Raw genomic sequence first — 21,517 nt, 5'->3', positions numbered from 1 at the left:
GGTTTTTGGCAGTACTTACTATTGTTTTTGAGCTGTCTCAATGTTTTATGGACTGTTGGGTACTTGTTATTGTGATTATCGATAGTATATTTACTGGTGTTTGTTTATTGTTGTCATTTCCTTGTTACCGTTATGGATTTCAAATTTATATTATTGTTTTGAATTATGATGTAATGTTTAATTGCATAAATTAATTAAACTTCTCCTAACCTTAAAACATGCTATTGTTGAAAGAAAACATTTTGAAGGAGCTATTTGTACATTTTGCTATTGCTACATGCCAACGTCAGGATCAACAGCTGTTTAATTACCAGTCTTGGGGAAACATTGTGAGTTCAGCATCAAACTTCATTTCTTTACTCACTAAGAGCTGTCTCCAGTGGTGGAAAGCAACAACAATCTTTCTCTATCTTTATCTATCTTTTCTTCTACTGAAGTTAGCACACTAACAAGCTAGCCCTGTCACTTTCCGATCACAACTCATTTTCTAAAATATGCCCCTTCAAGAGCTACAATAGCTATTATGTAGCCTATACATCTATTTTCACAGGGTCTGTGAAAAATAGTTAGCACTGTATGTCAAAAAATGTCATGTAAAGCATTTTGCAAATTTGTCCATGATTGATGTTCTGATTGGTTACAAGATTATATGGAACCAGAAAGCAGAGACTTCAAATTAAAGGCCAAGACCTGTGTGAAACAAAACAACTGAACAATAAACACATCTGAACTTTTGATTTTTTTTTCCCTTCTTGTAAATAACACAAAAGTAGCTCCACACTCTCAATCCCGTCTCTGTCCATTTCTTGGGGCAACACAACCCAGTGTGGCTTCACTGCCTGCTGAGAGACAACCTCTGTTACAGCACATTACATTATTAAGAGGAGCTTATTACACTCACAGGATTTAGCATTTACCTTAATGGGAAATGTATTATGCTAACAAGATTATTACACTGTTACACAGCTGAGATTTTACATTAGCAGTTTTAACACAACTCTCTCCTTTAGTCCTCCCTGCTAAAGCTAGAAATATTGAATTTACAAAGGAACACACACACACACATACACACACACACACACACACACACACACACACACACACACACACACACACACACAGGATATGCTAAATAATGAATGCAGTTTGATATTGTCGCAGAGTTACAAAGGACATTTCCTCTGACCCAAATCTGTGCTGTGTCAGCACTGTTCTTCTCAGTGTGTGTATGTGTGTATTGTAACTGACTTTAAAATAAGGCCTTAGCACAGAGGTACCACTGCTGGCCAGGAGAAATGTTATCTTTAAATAATGACAATATCTAGGTAAAAAAAAAATGCTTATGCGTAGAAAATGTCTTAAAGAGATAGATGGGGTTATTTGACGTGGGGTTGTATGAGGTGCTTTCTCTATAGTCAGTGTAATACCTGCAGTAGACTTGGGTCGGTGCGCTTCAGATTGGAGAAGGAGGCAGGAGTACCAGTAGATGTGCTGCTGTGGACAGGGAAAGGAGAAAAAACATATTTTAGCTACCAAAAAAAACAATGTCAGTTAAAGTGGACCTTATATTTTGAGTATTTTCACCCATTTATTTTGCCATCAAACAGCCCATTAAGACTCAAACAGCTCATCTGCGGTGTGATATAGTTTACAGCATAAGTGCACTTATGCGTAGGAGTGTGGAGGTCCAGCAGTGAACAGCACACACTTAAAGTGATATTGTTTTCTATGGTGAGCGTTTTTTGCATGGCTAAAATGCTTTTGTTTTCTGCTGTCCCAGTCCATAGCGGTACAGTGGGTACTCCTGCTGCAGATAATACTATGTATAAATTACTTCATACAACCCAATGTCCAATAACCCAAACTATCACTTTTATTTACCAGAAAAGAAAAATGTCAAATGTCAAGATATTGCGAACAAGGACACTGTCTTGCTTTTAGCCCTGTAGTCACTTTTAGTTTTAGCTATCCTAGCTTCCAGTCCTAGCATTGTTAGGCTTCTTTAACATTATGGCTTTTTTAATACAATAACGGTGTTTTTTACAACCCTTTTTGGAGTTACAATTGCTACCAATCTATCTTAGCTTAGCATAAAGACAGGAAGCAGGGGGAAACAGCTATCATCCACAGCCAGCGCTGGCTGGGATACAGTATAGTTTAGCGTTAGTCTTCTACTAGCAGAAATATGTGTTTACAGCCTTTCAGTTTTGCACAGGATGAAAAATTAGCCTCAGATTTAAAAATCACTCCGGCTCAATCATCCGTCACTGTGAGCATCCATTTGTTTTTATCAGCTTTTCTGCATTGTCATTATCTGACAGTGTTACAGCGCAGTGTTTTCCTATCGCCGCTGCATTACATTACACCCTGTCAATCACCTGACAGCCAGGATTAAAGCTGATAGATTGTGTATGTCATGGAAGAGGGTTTACAGATAAAACTACTGTATTTGTTAAAATTTACGCTGTCATGGTGTAGAGTAGGTGATAGATTTATTTATTTATTATCTTATCATACACCTATAGAAACTTGTGACCTGATTGTTGGCTGTTTTACATTTACTGCTGTCAAGGCCAGAGGGAAAGGAGGAATCAAAAATGTCATGATTTCTGCAGGGAGTACAAGAGAGAGAGGAGAAAGACATAGTTAAAGAGTAAGACAAAGGAAACTGTCCAAAAGTTGGCAAGAGTCTGTGTGGCACAAAGAGGAAGAAAAAGTAGATTTGTGAAAGGATGAACCGTGTTCAAGGGTTCCAGTGGTCTGACCACAAATCTGTCCTCTGGGACCAGGAGGGTGAGAATCGGATGAGAGACACTTAAAAAAGAATGACAGGGATGTTCGTGTCTCTCGTGCTGAGAGCTGACAGGGAGAAAGAGAAAACCCCCTTGGACATTCACTTTCACAGAGGTGAGAGTGACAGAAACAGAGATGTTAAGAAAGAGGATTTGCAACTGTTTTTGTTTTTGGGGAACAAAATAGAGAAGGTTTAAAAAAAAAAAAAAAAGGGACTCACAGTTTCAGCAAGGATGATGGTTTTGGATTTTCCTTCTGAGGAAAGTTTGGTACAAGCTGCTCAGTGCAATAACAAAACAGTCACTGCAATAATTCATTTGCTAAGCCCCAACCCTTTTACCATTGCTATGCCCATCAAGCTTTGTGTTCTCGCCATTATGCAACTTACATTGATAAAACTGGGCAGATTTACCATCAAAATGTTGTTGTCATTTGTTTAAGCAATAGGTCCCTGATTTCAGAGAGAGGTAGACAAGAGCAGCTTCACAGTTGGCAAATGCTGATTTTGCCATCTGAAATAACATTGACAGATTTTATCAGCTGTAGCTAGTAGGCTAATTAAGCTAATGTTCTGTGAGTAAAAAAAAAAAAAAAAGATTCCCGAATAATGTTTCCAGCAGACTGTTTCACTTTCACGTTGTAAGGATAACAACTTTCAGAGTGAGAGCTGATGTGTTTGGTGAATGTAACACTATCTGTAGTAACATGGGTGGACTGTAAGCTTACCCAAATGCAATAAAGAGCAGGACAGAGCTGCTATTCTAAACTAGCATATAGATGTACATGTTGACAGCCTTATTGGTCCAAATATCGCAGAATAACTCAGGGAAATGCAATGTACCAATCATGTTTTAGACCAGATAAGCAATCTCTGAATAGGATGATTAGAAAATCTACTGACTGTTTCATTTTCATATTTTTTTACTACATAATCTTGTTTTTGAGAGTGATTCCAGTTAAAAAAAAAAAAAAAAAAAAACACACCCAAGATCCTCAGAATTATAAACTGGGTGCTGCAGTGTCCCATGTTGTGGTTTGTCTCCTACATATTGTTGAGTGGTTTTGCCTTGTCCTGTCTTGTAGTGGTGAGCCACAGTGGAAATGAGTCTCTGATTGTTCTGTGGTTTTAATCCCCTAAAGTTATGTAGCCTACCACAGTTCTGCGCTGTGCTCCAGTGCTTCCCCACACATGGATGAACCACTGATTGTGCTTCAACTTTCAGATGGATCAAACCTAATCTAAGCACAGATGCGATGAAGGGGAAAGAGCAGGAGGGAAAGTTTTCATAACACTCTGGAAAGTTGACACTGTACCGACAACTCGACTGTTCTCATCACAGAGACTGTGCTGTTTGCTGTTTGACTGCAGTGCTTTACTATAACAGCTGGTGGTGTGGGTGCTGCACATGATGTGTGTGTGGCCTAATTGGTGTGTACTGCAAGATGACACTGATGACAACACAGATTTACACTTTTAAAAAGGAGGAACCATCTCTTGTATTAGTTAATACAGGTTAATTCCAGTAATCATTATTATTAATATGCATAAATGGTTCTGGGAAAATACTGAATTGTAAATTATTTCTGAGCACTGCTGACAAGACTAGGTAAATCGCCCATATTCACCCTACACTCTGTATTTATTCACAGTTGTGGCTCAGTGACACACTGGAGAAAACAAACATGTCCACAAAGCTAAGACAGAGGTTTGGTCAAAACAAACTGCTTCAAACTGCTTTGTTGCTCAACCACATCTGAAGGCAAAATTGTCCCAAATGGCCGCACTTCATGGCAGATTGAAAAGGTGGTGAGACACTTATTTAAATATGAGGTTAGCAATGTCCACTTTCTGATGATCTTTCCTCAAAGGTATTCATCATGGTTCACTCGTTTGTGATGGAAATAGCTGAATCAGGAATGAAAAAGAGCTTGAGAGAGAAGCTGAAATCCTACATACTTTATCGCCCTCGCACACCTGCGTGAAGTGGGTGTGATTGTCGGATTGAAGAAAAGAAAAAATAAATCACATTTTGTGATGTTGGAAAGTGCGGGGAGCTTTTATAGATCATCCAACAACTGCCTCTAATCCTACTTACAAATATACACACAGCAGACTCAGTGAAGACACAAATGTATGGTGAATATGGGTTAATTTATTACTCAAATTATTGGATTCATTTCTTTCTTGGGCCATTGAGGCAGTCAAAGAGATTTAAGGTGGGAGTGGACATGTACTCTGAAAATAAGAGTAACAATGTGACAGTTGAGTTTACTGCTGGGAATTCAAGCTGAGTAAAATACAGACTTTTAAAAGCCAATGGGGGTTGATGATTTTATTCATAGACATTTTCATCCCAGTCTGTTTTTATTTTTCGGACAGCAGCGAACCTGCCTATGAAAACTGAATTAACTAAAAACAATCTTGCTAAGGGATCACAGCGGCGGTCGCCCCTATCAACATGACCAACAATCCACAAGCAGTAGTACTCATTTCTACATTATTATACAAGTTCTCAGTAGTTATTACTACATTATTCATGGGTCAGACCACAGCCATCTTCAAACTTGGCCTTCAAGCTCCGCAAAAGTAAGGTTCAGTGATGCTATCACAGCGAAATCTGTCCACAGATATATAAAGACCTGCCAAAGTACTCCAACCCACCTCTGTGGTAGTTCCCACTACAGTAGGCGTCTCCAGGACACACATACATAGACTCACAACGTGAAAACAATAACACCCACACACTGCCTGGGAATGACTACAGTCCACACAAGAAAGCATCAAGCTCCTTTCAGTTGAATTTTAAAATGATCACACAGGGAGCAGAGCTTTGTTTTGCAACAGAAACCATTTCCTTTTCTACTGTGTTGCATTGTTGGCAGTACAGCCCAACCTGAAACAAAAAGGATGTGCTGTTTGTCAAGTCAGTGGCAGTTTAACACTTGCGGTGTGCATTGCCTTTAGCCACAAATCTCAAGAGCAAAGCTTTAGCTCTAGCTCTGCCTTTCAATGCTAAACACTATATCACACACCAATAGGCCCTCCATCAGCCAGCCTCTTCTTCTTCTTACTGCTCAGCAAACACACCAAACACAGCCTTGGCTGGTTAGTAGACTACTGGTATTTTCCCCAGACAGCCTTGTTCTCACAGCAGAGACCCACACACAAACACACACACACACTAACAGATTTAACGTCAGAGGCCTTGTTTCCAAAGAAAGGATGTTTCAGTGAAGTTTCCAATGAAGAGTGGTCCCTGTGGTGGGAGCAGAGGGAGGCAGTAATTACCAGGAGCTCTTCAAACTCTGCTGTTGGGAAAACACAAGACACACTAATGCGTATGTACACATTCAGATACACAAGCAGGCAAACAGACATTTCACTCCTCTACTGGGTTCATCCAGTGAAAGGAGAGTCTTCATAAAGCCATAAAGTACTGTAGTGTAGTACTGTATGTGGTATATTAAGGTTAATGTGCTTCCTCTTCATCAAACATACATGTAACGATCGTCTCATTTCAGCTGTCTGACTGAAATGTCTGTGAGGTAATTCAGGTCACTACACTCAAATCGCTCTCACTGCATCATATATAGAATGAACCCCTCTCATAATAGAGATACACTTAAGCCATCAGTCCATCCATCTGTCCATTTTTTATCCAGGGTCAGGTCACGGTGACAGCAGGTCAAGCAAAGTAGTCCAGACGTCCCACTTCCCAGCAACGTTTTCCAGCTCCTCCTAGGGGCGATCCTGCAGAGCTCCCAGTCCAGATGAGACATATAATCTCTCCAGCAGTTTCTGAGTCTACATGGAAGCCTCCTACCAGATGGACGTGCCTGGAAGACCTCCAAAGGAAGGCACCCAGGAAGCATCCTAACCAGATGCCCGAACCACCTCAACTGGCTCCTTTTCAACACGAAGGAGCAGTGGCTCTACTCCAAGCTCCAGAGTTTCTTACCCTCACTCTAAGGCTGAGCCCAGCTGCCCTGCAGAGGAAACTCATTTCACCCACTTGTTCCTACTCGTTCTCATTCTTTCAGTCACTGCCCGAAGCTTATGGCCTCAGATGAGGGTGGTAACGAAGACTGACTGGTAAACCGAGAGCTTTGCCTTCCGGCTCAGCTCCCTCTCCAACACAACGGTCCGGTATGGAAGCTGGACCGATCAACACTGATAAGCCATCAGTGCTGTACTCATTCTCGTGCTGCATGCCTGCTGCCACGCCACTCACCTGGAAACCACACTGACATGTTGTTGCCGCTGCTGCTCCTGTTGCACTCCACTCCAGATATCATGTCAAAAGCCCCACCTCCACCCATCATCCACCTGTCGGCTCTGAAGCTGGAGTCAAGCTTCTCCGGCCTGCCTGGGAGCCTCTTGAATTGAGTTTGCATGGCTGTTTCTTTCATATTTTTATAGTATCTGTAAGTTCACAGAGGAGTTTACATATTTCTTTGGAGAAGCATTAGTCCTGCCTTCTGTAAGTCTTCAGTCTACAAAAAGAAAATGATCACGGTCACCCCCCCACTCCCTGTTGTGTGCAGAGCTTGGTATTCACTTATGGGGAATGATCACATGCCAAATGACAACACTGTACATATTCTACATTCACAGGAAAATCACAGGTGGTGTTCATCCTCTAAAATTTGAAAAATCATCAGTACAGTATTGTCAAGTTACATCACTCCTACCAAAATTTAACTCAATCAATTTATTACTCGTTGCTTCTTTTCAACCACTCAATAACATGCATCAGTCTGACCTTTCTGACCTCGGACCTTACTAATCAACAAGGTAGAGATTTTGGAACCAATTTTGGGCTGAGTGCCTGATGTAGTTTATCCTCCAAGAACTGAAACGATCCCTGGAGAGAGGTCATTTTAATTTAAAGACATAATTCACTTCAATCCAGTGAAGTAAATAATGTTTTCACCCTCTGGCGATGACTTTGTTGACTTGAATCGTAAGCTGATTTTGCTGACGGTAAATTTGACTGCAGTGAATGCATATTATTCATCCACTGTTGTATGTGTGTTTTTGTGTGACGATGAAAATGGAATCTAACCAGATTCTCACAACAGATGTCCGGCGTTAAAGCAGCAGAACTATTGGACTACAAATCAATTGTGTTTGTGTGTGTGTTTGTGTGTACTTGTACTTCTATCTTTGTGAGGACCAGTTTGAATTTCAGACCCAGGGAGGGAGGACACATTGGCTGGTTTTCACAACTGTAAAGGACAGTTTCAGGGTTAAGACCTGGTTTAGGGTCAGGGTTACAATGTGTAGGTTGAGATTAGGGTGAGAGGCTAGTGAATGTGTAATGTCAATGGTTGTCCTCACAGAGATAGAAGTACACGTGTGTGAGTATGTGTGAGAGTAGCTTCTCCCTTCTAAATCTCCAGCTCCTGGATGAAATTATAATTACAATCAATGACTTCAGTGATTCAACAGGGACAGTACTTTGGCCAGTTTACATCCTCCCCTACACACACACACACACACACACACACACACACACACACACACACACATACATGCTTTGGGACAGAAAACTAAGGATTCATGATGCTCCTCACTTGGTTGATTTGCAGTAGAAATAGGAGCAGAGTGTTCCACTGACAATAAATCAGCCCTTTAAATCTAATGGAAATATTATTGCTTCCAGCACAAACTGTATTTCCAATTTCACCTTATTTTGCACTCAGCAAAACAGACCTTTGGTTTGGTTTATGATGGTGCCGTATGGATGCCATTAATTTCCTTGTAGCTGTGAATCATAATTCCACTTAAAATATAAGTTAAAAAAATATATATACTACTGTAAATTGGATCATATGTGGCACCATTTCTTGAAAGAACTACAGGGTCCCTGTGTATGATGAGACTAAAACAATCTGGATTACTGATGACATGCATGATTACATCTGACAAGGATTTTTTTACTGTTTATATTTGCCTAAAGCCTTGATGTGGATAACTTATATAGCATCTTTTTGAAATTATTCTAATGCCATCATTTATTTGTTTGTGTAAAGTCAGAAAACTCCAGTGAAAATGGGCGCAGTGTTTGTGTTGCTTTGAGTCCATCATTTGGTGTGTGTGGGCCAGATCCACTGGGGGAGGAGGAGGAAACATGCAGCACTTTCTGAACCGTACTACCACAGGGAGTCACCAAAGTCAGATATGTACAAACCTTACACATAGAAGCTTTTGAGGTGTTGCATGTTGGATACTCTCATATTAGACAAAGGCAGTTTTAGAAACCAAATATTAATCCAGATTTCTGCCTGACACAAGGCAGTGGCAGTACAACAAATAACCACACAGCATGGAAATCAAAGACATCACTTTTTGCTATTTGTAAGTTTTGCTATTGCTACATCACCAACGTTAGCATTAACAGCTGTTTACTTGCCAGTCTTGCTGAGCTACAAGGCTACGTTACATTTAGGCCTACAGTAAAAGAGCTTATAGCACGCCCTCCGAGCAGCGCTACTTCTTCGGGGCAGGCTGGACTGCAGTGACTCAGCAGTGTGAAGCTGTGGGGCTAGCTGCTTACCATGCTAACTTCAGCAGAAGAAAAGACGTGATAGAAAAAGACACAAAACAAACAGGTGCTTTCCACCGCTCCAGACAGCTCTTGGTGAGTAAAGGAATGAAGTTTGATGCTGAACTCGCAACGTTTCTTCTAGACTGATAGGTAAACAGCTGTTAATGCTAATGTTGGTTATGTAACAATAACAAAACTTACAAATAGCTGGAAAAGACAGAGAATTTTACTTTTTGTATTTTTGCCCTGTGTGAAATAACCCAAACCTAACTGTAAAACTAAGATAATTGTGTGGTCACACAGGACCCCATCACTCACAGTTAGAAGCTGATTGAGAATGTAGGGGTTTAGGGTCTTTCATGTTCTTTACTGCCTGGCATTAGTAGCCCATACTGACCCGTTGTAGACGTCTCCCTGTGGTATTGCTGTAGCCCCAGACTGGGTGTCCATTAATGAGGTGGTGCTCATTACCTGCAAACTGGGCCAAATAGCAAACTATGGGGAGTTTTTAGATGATGACCTGACTCACCACATCTCAAAACTACAAAGATCATCATAACAACAAAACTAGGTACTATAGACCTAAAATGAATAAAATATAATTATGTTTTGTGCAAACACCAGTTTACATGGAAATTAATTACCGTATTTTCCGCACTATAGGGCGCACTGGATTATAAGGCGCACTGTCAATGAATGGTCTATTTTCGAACTTTTTTCATATATAAAGCGCACCGGACTATAAGGCGCATTAAGCGAAACAAAACAGTCAGATAAGTCAAACTTTATTAAATGCGTTCACAATAACTCTCAACATTGTTCAAACGTTAATGAGCGTATTCACATAACTCCTTATAGGTCCTTATACACACACACACTGTAATATTATGGTGAAGCACAGTATGTATTACTCCGCGACGCTCCTGACTACGATAGCCGTAATGCTGCAAGCGGTGCGGCTTTGTAGTTTACCAAAGTTGTACTAAAACATTTTGACAGAGCGCCGTGAGCGCCGTGTACCACACAAAATCGCTTCGAGGTCAGTAAGCACAACCAGAATTAATCCATATATAAGGCGCTCCGGATTATAAGGCGCACTGTCGTTTTTTGAGAAAATTAAAGGCTTTTAAGTGCGCCTTATAGTCCGGAAAATACGGTACGTAACCATGTCCTAAATGGCCACGTTATGCATATTAAACAAAGAAAATTAAGCCCATGCTCCTCATCAGTATTTGAATGCTTTATCTTCAGTATGAAGATGTAGAACAAATATTCACTCTTCGTTCAGTGAAGCAGTGAAGGCCATCACAAATCATCAGCACAAAACTTTGACCTGACCGTGAAACTTGGTTGTCTCGTTCTGTACAAACTGAAGAAGTCGTTTCCACACTCTCAGAGGAGGAGAAATATTCTTCTTTTGAAAGTGCACTCTTCCTGTTAAACATCTCTTTTAAACAACCCTGACAAGTTCAGCTTTGAGTCATTACAATAACTAACCGTCAGCCTGAGAGCTGCTGCAGGCTGCCTCACTTGTGAGATAAAGCTGTCTGTGTCTGAGCTTGTTTATCATGTCATATGCTAAAGCCTCTTCTAAGAGACATATCATCATCTAGATAAAGTGAGAGAAGGAGTCACTGCGCACAGATGGCCTCCTCGTCCTCTCTAATCCTTTGCCGTGTGTCAGATGAGAGATGCTCTCCTCTTCTTCCTCTGTCTTTGTCAATATTTGACATGCTTGAAATCCTTGTTTGGTGTTTCAACATTTTCTGTCAACAAAGAGAAAAGAATTAGATGGTTTACAAATGTTGAGCCAAAATGGTTTTTGGAGCGGCAGTGACTTGTATCACTGGAGTGAGCCAAGTGTCTGACTGCTGGTGTGTGTGTGTGTGTGTCTACTCAGTGGTAGGGCCATAGTGGTCATAGTGGATTAACAGAAAGAAATAGAAGCCCACACAGAATACAGTCATTAGGTTGTGTTCATTTACCAGAAGCTTTTTTCCAGTGAAACTTACAATAAGTGTATTCAGCTTCTGTAGAACTACAGCAAAGCTACCCGAGGGAGAAATCTAGTTTAGTTAAATAAAGCTACTTAGAAAAAGTGGTTCAAACTTAACTGAAAAAAATATAAAGGCAACACTTGTTTTTGCTGCTATTTTTCAAATTAAAGATCTAAGACTTTTTCTAACCACACAAAAGGCGACTGTCTATTAAATTTTCTTCATAAATATGTTTAAATCCATGTTAGTGAGCATCACTCCCTCCACCTGGCAGATGTGACATATCCAGATGCTGATTACACAGCAGGATTACTGCAGCTGAGCCTTGGGCTGGTCACAATAAAAGGCCACTTTAAAATGTGTAGTTTTATTTTGAAAGGAGATACTTTTATTAGATACTGAACTGTGGATTTCATGACTTGGGCTACAGATTTTTTTTTTTGGGAGGAGGGTGGTGGATCAGAAAAGGAGTCAGTGTCTCATTTGCCTCATGCAGTACGACACATCTCCTTTGTACAGAGTTGATCAGGTTGTTGATTGTTCCTCTTCAAGAGCTGTGCAAAGAACATCCCAAACGTCCTCGACGGGTGACATGTCGAGGTCATGCAAGAACTGGGGTGTTTTAAGCTTTTAGTAAGTCTGTGCATCATACTGTATGAGGCAATGGCGGCAGACGACTGGCACGACCCTGGGCCTTAGGACTTAGTCATTGTTTGTGTGTGTGTGTGTGTGTGTGTGTGTGTGTGTTTGTGTATCTTTTGTGTTTATAGAAAAAGTATTAGATCTTTTATTTCAACTTGTGAGAAATGGGAATAAAGACAAAGTTGCATTTATATTTTTGTTCAGTATACTACAAAAAAAAAAAAACTGACAGTGACGATGTACATGTGAACTGAAATTATAACAAAATATAATACAAAAAAATCACATGCCAGCAAAAAATGACACTGAGTTTTTCGCTGTGTGAGCACTGAGCAACACCCACCTTTGGCTTCTGCACACAGCTTTTTGCAAAGGTCAAGTGTGTGGTGGTGGCTGCCTGACAAATGCATGGCCTGGGTATGACTCCACAGTGGTCAGGATGACAGAAAAAGGAGGCAGAGCTGGTCAAAGGAGTTCAATTACAGTAAAGAAGCAGTGCTAAAATAAGAATAAAAAATCTTTCCTTTCCTTTTATGGCACAACTCCACTTAAATCACTACGCACATGTGAATGTAGCTGGACCACCAGCAAGATGTAGATGAAGTACTAGTTTAATTACATGTTGTTCACTACTCCCCAACACTGAGTATAAGTCAAATAAGAGATCAGTAGGTGATAGTGTCAATAGTCTAAAAAACCGTGTGGTGGCAGTTTAGCAGCAACTCTGCTGTCCTCACCTTGGTTGGGATTTCACTCCACCACTTTGTGGACAGAGCAGAGAAAAGATGAGTGACCACAAGATTCTCAGAGAGACGGGCAGTCTGCCGTCCAGAGGCTGAGAACCACAGTGGTTGTACAACGTGGTAATGCTGATTAACAAAGCATAGCTACATACCCTCCTCCAAAAACAGATTATCTGGGGACATTCCCACATACAATGAAACAAAGAACCATTATGGCGACTACAGTTAGTGCAGGCATCAGGGATGTTGGGGTTAAAGTGATGCAACTTAGGAGCTTGTTTCTGATGTGGAGCTAAAACGGCCGTTTGAATGGAGATTGTTTTTGTTCTAAAATGAAAATGTAGTAGCGTGGACGTAGCCTTAGACTCTATATTCAGATGACTCACACTAGTAAAGGTGCAGAGAGGTGGCTGTGTGCACAACTCTTCTTATATTCAGGCCAGGTGCAGGATAATAGAAAGAACAATGAGACCATTCTTTGTTGCAACCTCATTTCATGAATTCGGTTAGATACTATGATAAAAAATGTGTTAAATGGAAATCTAGAGTATTGAAACTTGCAGACAGTGTAATGTAATGGGCTAAACTGCTGCAGAATCCTGGCTGAGGTTGAAGGAGCAGATAAAAAATGTCTTTATTGCGCTTATCACCCCAATGAGTTCTCTGAAGCAAATCTGCCTGCTACCTTGGCTAAGTATATCACCATCAAATACGGTGTTATCCATATTAGTGATAAGAGCTTATTAGTGTAAGAGCACACGGGGCAAAGCATGCTGGGAGAGGGAGACGTCAGAAGCAAAGTAGAGAGAGTGAGGAAGATGGAGGATCGTGTGTGTGTGTGTGTGTGTGTGTGTGTGTGTGACAACATCAGTGATTGCATCCATTACTCAGAGATTAGGGGGAGGAACACACCTGGATCTCATGAGTCACCGAGCTGTTTACCCGGCGCTCCAGCCTGACACAGGACTCCTGATCTGGGTCTGCTGGGACGGGGGCTTTTGGACTGTTGTGGTGAATTTCCTTCTGAAACTGAGACTAGAGAATAAAGTTTCAGAGCAGGTTCATTAATGAAGTGAGTCAGTGACTCTCCTGCGAGATGCAGTGACTCATCACTTCCTGTCTTACACCTCTGTGGGCCTCTGAACCTGTTGTGAAGATTTTGGTTTTGTGGATGGTTTAAGTTTCTTTCCTTTATTTCCCACATGAACCGAGGCCTGTTTTACAAAACACAAACAAAGTGTTGTGATGAATAATGAATCGTAATGAATAAACATGACTGCTGGAGGTAAGAGGCAGATAACGCTCCTATGTAGATCTTTTTACAGCTGTGCTGATGCTACGGTTCATTTAATGCTCTTTTCATTCACACCATATTGTTTTTTTTCACCCTTTGTCTGTTAGAAATCCTGCATTCATAAACTCATCCTGGGTTCACAATAACAGAGGTCAGCTAATGTCATCTACCTGATATTGGTTAAACGTGCTTTTTATAGCAGGGTGAGTAAACAGGGACTGATGTAGGTCTGGAAAGCTCCTGTCTCTGCTTCACTTATTTGACACACATCTACGACCACATGAATTATTTATTGTGATACTGTTTAAAATTCACTGTAAATTCTTACTGAGCAACAGGAAATTAGCAATGAATTTAATTTTTTTTTTTTTTTTTTAAAAAGGTCTCCACGATAGATTAAATCACTGCAGGGAGCCACAAGGCCAGTTGTGATGAGCCGCTCACACTTCAAGACTTAACACAAGCAATAAAAAGTATGAAAACTTCTAACTTCTTTAAAGCTTTCTCTAAACTAATCTCCTCTGTATTACTCAATGTCTTTCAAAAAGCTTTTGGTGGGGTGACCCAATAGCCAAATGGTTAGAGTTTGGGCACAAATGAGGCCCCGGGTTTGACTCCCGGCCAGCCTGACTCTGTCCTGCATGTCATTCCCCTACTCTCTGTCCCGTTTTCCTGTCATTCTCCACTTAAATATACATCTGTTTTATTGAAGGAAAGTAAAGACCGTCTTTGGATACCAAATCAGCCAAGATGTTTGTTACTCTACTGGAAAAACTCCCATCAATCATATCTCCAGATCAGGCTCTATGATATTCTATACTCCCCTCAGCATGCAGAGGATCCTCTGGATGCTGAGAAGTCCTTTGATTGAGTTGAAGGGACCTTCTTTTGGAAACTTTAACACTCTCAGATCCTCCTCTCTCTGTCACAGCTGAAGGTAGCAACAGAGGCAGGGAGAACCCAAACACTGATCCTTCTCCAGTGAACGACTCCTCATCCACCGAGCTGGACTCAGCGGCTGAGGGAGGTGCTGCAGCATCTCTAAGATTCACAAGAGGTGGCTCCTCTGATAAAAGGATGATGAGAGAGTTTGGAAAACATTTATGGATTACATCAGAGCTAAGCTCAGACCCATCGCCTCAACCAGTGCTCCAACCTGAACGACCGCGCAGGTCGTTTTCTTTAACCCTCTGAAACGAGCCACGGGAGTGTCTCCTGGAATAGTGCCCTTACAGCAGGTGAACTGGACCTTTGTTGCTGTGGTTACAATAATAATCAGTCACGGCTTAAGTATGGGCACTAAAACTACTTGGTGAAATAATTGTGATTTGGGTTAAAGATCTTCCTCAACATTAGATCTTTGTTGTCATGGTTACAAAAATAACAACTTAACTTTCTTGAACACTCATGTATAATAGAAACAACATAAACTGCTACTTCCACATGGGAATCCAACACGACTCTCTCTCTCGCTCTATAAAGTACATCAGCGCACTTTTCCCTCTGCTCCTGTAATAATTAGTACGACCACTAGATGTCGCCTAGCAACAAAACCTAACTATGGGTCATAATAACCTGCTGCACAAACGACCTATGGGCTCGTTTTTTGCCTGTTTGATAATACGTCTGTGTGTGTTTTTCTCTTTCTTCATTGTTTTTTTGCACAGTTATTTGACTGTTCTCTGTGTTCAAAAAAGCCAATAAACCATCCAACAAACACTTTATTTGAAGCATACTGACCAATGACAATAATTCACCAACAGTAAATACACTGAGCATTATAATTAATTATCCTCCATGGGGGAGGTTATATTTTCAGGTTGGTTGGTTTGTTTGTTAACAAAATATTTTAAAAGGTGTTTGACAAATTTTAATGAAAGTAAATGTATTGTGAGATTAATGATTATTTTGGTGCAGATTTTGACAATTAATTAAAAAGCACAAAACTTTTGACTGATTTCTTGATTGGCCCATAAATCCTGATGTATTAGCTGCAGAAGTAGAACAACTTCACTAAACTGTTTTTTAAAAGTTACTCTGAAAGACTCCAAACAGATTTTTAATTAGGTTTCTGTTATGCTATACTATTTTCATATAAGCTGCCATTAATCTTCAAATCAGGTGCACGCAACAGGCCGTCCTGCAGTTGGTGGAATTTGACCAGTAGAAGATACTTTTATAATAAATGGTGACAAATACAAAGTGATCATAACTCCATAAAGTGTTTAGGAAGCTGACGTACTTGAAACTCTTCTGTACAGATCATCCATATTCAAAACCCTAATGTTACCCTGGAGCACATTAAAAATCACCAAACATTTAATATTATCATGATTAATTTATAGGATTGTGCGGCCTTGCCACAAGAACACTCTTTGCTTTTATAGTTTAAAATCATCAGTCATTTTCAATCACATCTGATCTGTGATTTTGCAAGGCCAGTTGCTAACCATTACAAATTCAAAATAATAGTATGTGGTTAAATATTGCTGTCATATCAGCCATGTTTGTGAGAGGGTGTACTGAATGGCAGGAATTTTCAAATCAGCATCATTAAAATCAATCACTCAGTAGTTCCACAGTTGTACATGTCTGACCATGGGAAACACGTGGAAGTCTCTCCCAGACCCAACAAACATTTAATGGTGCTGAGCAGAAACCAGAGCTGTGAACACATCAAAATCCCCGTCTGATGTTATGATGCTGGTTTATTGTGCAGGACAGGACAATGAAATAAAATTCATTTGAGTGTAAAAGTCATAACAAACATTTATGACCCTACAAAAGCAGTCGAGATCTGTATTCACACACACACACACACACACACACACACACACACACACACACACACACCTATGTCATTACATCCTGTGCCAATAACATGGTATGTGAGTTAATGAGGCAACTAAGTTTACTGCCTAAGCATAAGACATCCAAACACACACACACACACACACACACACACACACACACGCACACACACACACACACACATAGCTGGGTGCGTAATGTGCCAGATGCTATTGGCTGAACACACAGTGGGCTGAATAGGACTGGAACCAACTTTAGCTCAGTGGCATTAGTGTAATTGATGGCACCTGTCTGGTCCAAAACTATATTTGAACACAGGGTTTTCTGGTGGCCCAGCAGGCCTGAGTACAGCTACTGGAATTCACTCAGCACAGGGAGCGACAGATCAGTAATAAAGAGCAGGCTCACAGAGAGGCTGTTAAAGATGAACACACTGTCAGCAGGTTACTGAAATCACATTACAGGATACCTGGATTCAGACGCTCTTTAATCTCCAAAAACCTACTGTACCTTTTACTATGATTTCATATTGCTAATGTGCAATGGAGCCTGGTCCAACTTCAATATATTATGACATATGATACGATTCCCTCTTTCAGTTTCTGCCATTTAGAAGCCTTGTTGTTATAGAGAAAAGTGAAGGACATGATGTGTGAATTAGAATGAAAGAAACACATTGAGAGTGATAAACTATACGACACAATGAAATTTGAAAACTGCTCATGAAAATGAAAAGACAGCCTGGTTCCAGACCTCTGAAACACTCCCAACATCTCAATTTCTGTCAAAGATCCAAACAGTTATGATGTTGTGCTCACAGAGCAGTCAGTGTATAATGCTACTTGTCAGTGTATAATGGATAGGATAACAATATCTCTTCTGTGTCTGTTTTGATTGTGTTCCAACATCGTTATAGGAGGAAGATGGTAAATCAGTGGGGCACTATTTTTAAGGAAGGGGTCATTATCCTCTGGTCCCAGAGCCAGAAAAATAATAACAAACCACTATACAAGATGTTGTAAGTCATTTTAAACAACACTTAAAGTCACTTAAATTGAATTTATGTCTGATTGGTTTACAGCAAAATAATCTCACTCCTCAACATCGAGCGAAAACAAAATGGCAGTTTCAGATATGATGACCACACCAGACCAGTCTCTGTTTTTGGTGGCCTGCCTGTCCACGGAAATGTCCCTGTTTTAATCATGAATGAAAAACAGACCGGAGAGAAAGACAGTGGAGCAGGTGCGAGGACGTATATTCACCATTAACAGTGAACTATTTATTACTAAAGACTGGACAAGAAGGGGAGGAGAGTGTGAAGGAAAAATGAAGGGAGTAAAAACAGTGAAGAAGAGAGTGAAGAATTAGGAGGAAAGGTAAAAAGAAGAAAAGGAGAAACGAGAAGGAAGACGAGTGTAGAAAAGAAAAGGAGGCAGATTATTATCAGTTAAGTCAATCTTTAACTTTTATGAAGAGAGATCCAGTTTTATGAGCCGGCCTTCACCATATGTAGGAGCCAAATTTTTCATGTCAAGATATTTGCAAATGTTTTGTTGCTCCATTAGACATTTCATTTGTCAACATAATTGTACTTAAACTAACAGACTATGGAGTCTTCCCTGAGACCACGCCTTTTTCCCATGTTTCCTCACTCTTGGTGGTTTTCAGAGCTCAGGTGGGCCCCAGGTAGTTGGTTTTTGACCACGTGCTACCGCTCTTGTATCTGAGGTCATTTCTAGCTGTAGTGATGGAACGTACTTTGTTCTTAACTGTGTGTCTAACTGCACTCATCATACCTGGAGCCTCAAAGCAAGTTTGGACCATAGGATTGTTTTTACGCCATAGTTTACAGTACAACAGTTACCATGGTCAAAACACATGAAACTAGCACTGTTCCCCTTTTTTATTTCATAGATAAAAACGTTGGATATTTCAAAGATATATTGACCATTAAACTGGAAATGTCTTGGGTTTTCATTTCAGAAATCTGGTCACCTTAATTTAGCAACCATTATCTCTATTTCTCTCTGCAGGTAGGCTGCTTCACTTACTGTTGTCATGGCACATTAATCTAAACTGTATCGTTGGTAACATGCATGCTTCCATGTATAAAGTTAGCATGTCTCAAAGTGTGAAGTTAAAGGCACCTTGCTGTTCTTGAGGACAGTTAGCTAGAGGACAATATGCTAACACGCTAACGCTACATTAGCATTGATCCTAAAGTAGAGTCGAGGCTGATCAGAACTTGGTGATTCATTTTTAGTCTGTGCAATATTTGTCAAGATTTGATACTAATTTCCCACTTTGATACTAATTGCTGAGTGTACCTAACTGGGCTCTTAATTTGAGATTAGTCATAAAATTTGAATGAGCCATAGCAAATGCACATTAGACGTCTATAAACTGATGATTAGCTTTCAAAGAAAAAGTCACAAAGTTTAAGAGCCTCTGTAAATATCAGGTTTATTAGTTTGATACACATGAGTCTGAGAAAAGAAGTTCTCACATTTTCTCCTTACTCAGATTACTGTTAAACCGGTGTAAATAAAGCCATTAAGACCTCACTGAGGCATATCAGATGAGCTTAACACTCAGAGGGAAGTCTGTCCTTGTTTGTAAGCTGCTGGATAAAAGCAAGAGCATCTAAAATGTCAGTGTAAAGTGAAGGAACAGAAAGGTAGGGACGAAACCGAGATTTAAAAAAAAAAAAAGACAATAAATGTGAGGAAGAAAGGTTTTAGGAAATAGGAGGGACATAGAGGAGGAAGAGACAGATTTTGATGGAGAAGAGGAGAAATGAGAGAAGAGAATTTAGGAGGGAAAAAAGGGGGGAGTACAGGTGGAATGGAGAATAAGTAGGAAAAAGAAAAGGAAATGAAAGGAGAGGGGAGGAGGGAGTGTGGTGAACCATTATGTAAGAGAGAGACAGAGAAAGAGTGAAGAGAATGGATGCAGACAAACAGAGAGAGAGGATGGATGGATTGATAGATGGAGGGTAAACAACAGTCTGGGTCATAATGACATGATGCAGCAGCAGGCCTCCTGTCCTCCTGACCTGTCATTACCACACAGACACACACACACACACAAGCTCAGCCTTCCTGCAAACCGAAAAATGCACAAACAAGCAGATCTGAAGCACAACGGAGTCTCCTACACTCTTACACAGAGAAAATAAACACAACACGAATGCATAAATACAAATGCATAAACAATATGTACAACACTCTGTAACACACACACACACACAAAACTCTCATTGTTTTCCAGTTTAGCAGGAAATCTCAAACGCTCCCATTCATTTTCATACTATTATAAATATATATTATCCTGAATCTCAAATGTGTTTTCTTCCCTTCAGTGTCATAAACTCTCCATTAGATTTTGGTGGAGGAGATTTATGTTGGTAAAAAGTTTGTCTCAGCCTCCTTCAGACGTGGCTCATTTAAATCTGATGCACTGCAGCTGTATTTTCTCTGTAGAAACATGAAGTGAAGTCAAGTACTGAATTTCGCTCATTCCTCTGTTTCCTCCTTTATCACAAACTGGATTCTTTTCATACAACGCAAATGCAAAAAGTAAATGTACTGCAATGTGATACACTGAATTAGTTTTTTTTTTTCAATCCATGCAAAATAAAAAATACTGTCATCCGTTGGAAATATACTGATACATCAGGTGGAGAGAATACAGCAAAGTCTGACATGGTCGAATTCTTTGAAGTGCACTTGATTAAACAACGATGTCATTGATGTGCAGCAGGGACCAATGTTAGCTAAGAGGACACTGACAATACCAACAGAAAACACTTCCAAATGACAAAGGTTACTTGTTGTGACGGTGTATATCATTACTCTCGATTACCAAATGCCTTCACATAAATGTAGCTCAAAGTCAGTTCAGGAATGTCATCCAGTCCAGTGGTCGTTCTGTCCTCAGCGGAGACTCTGTCTTATGGTTATGATTTGAAGAACTGGGTTGGTGGCATCATCATGGCTGACACCACAAAGACAAATGTCCTCTTGCCACGTTAAACTCCAAACAGCAGCATCCTCTGATCAGCTCACAACTAACTTGTGCTTTACAGTCGTCGTATGTAAAGGAAGAAACTTGCCATTTCAGGTGTCTCAGGTGATTTTTTTCATTAGCCAGACCATGAATCTGATTGCAATCCATCTCTGTTTTTGTGGTCTTCATGTAAATCAGTTTGGTCCAGAGGGTTGAGTTAATGCACTTGAGGCTGTTTGGTCACGGCCAACAACTCATTTACACTTAGCTACAACAATAACAGCTAGCTAATGAATATTCATTGCAGAGTTTTATTGTTTTCACAGCCGTCACCCAATCAGATCATTCACACAAACATAATCTGTTTGTGTTGAAATCACCACATCAGCTTTTCCTGTCGTTTTAGTTAAACTGGAGAAACAACGGCAACGTTCCGTTTAACTTTAGCTGCTGTTATCACAGAGCCTGGTCTCACGTCAGTTCATGTCCAGGTATTTGAAATGTAATTTATTGATTTCATGTTGTTCTAGTTGTTGTGACAGAAAATATCTAATTTTAGTGACTACAGCATTATTGAACTTTTCTGGGGCATTTTGTGCCTGTGTTAGATAGGACAGTGTAGATTGGAGTGAGAGGTAATGAGGGGAGAGAGAGGGGGAATGACTTGCAGCAAAG

General features: G+C 40.3%; 1 long non-coding RNA gene across 1 annotated transcript; it reads left to right on the top strand.

Annotated features, from left to right (window-relative positions):
• The first annotated feature begins 4,687 nt into the window (after positions 1-4,687).
• Positions 4,688-16,812, top strand: LOC139606278 (uncharacterized). Its single transcript, XR_011684592.1, has 3 exons — positions 4,688-14,223; positions 14,403-14,493; positions 14,952-16,812. It is a non-coding gene; the product is annotated as an uncharacterized lncRNA (long non-coding RNA).
• The last annotated feature ends 4,705 nt before the right edge of the window (positions 16,813-21,517 follow it).

Source organism: Trachinotus anak, unplaced genomic scaffold (genome assembly GCF_046630095.1).
Source record: "Trachinotus anak isolate AG129_WGS33_773 ecotype Australia unplaced genomic scaffold, CSIRO_AGI_Tana_v1 ptg000021l, whole genome shotgun sequence".
Classification (NCBI taxonomy): Eukaryota; Metazoa; Chordata; class Actinopteri; order Carangiformes; family Carangidae; genus Trachinotus; species Trachinotus anak.
The sequence above is the reverse complement of the archived record's forward strand: the minus strand, read 5'-3'. Positions and strand labels throughout refer to the sequence as shown.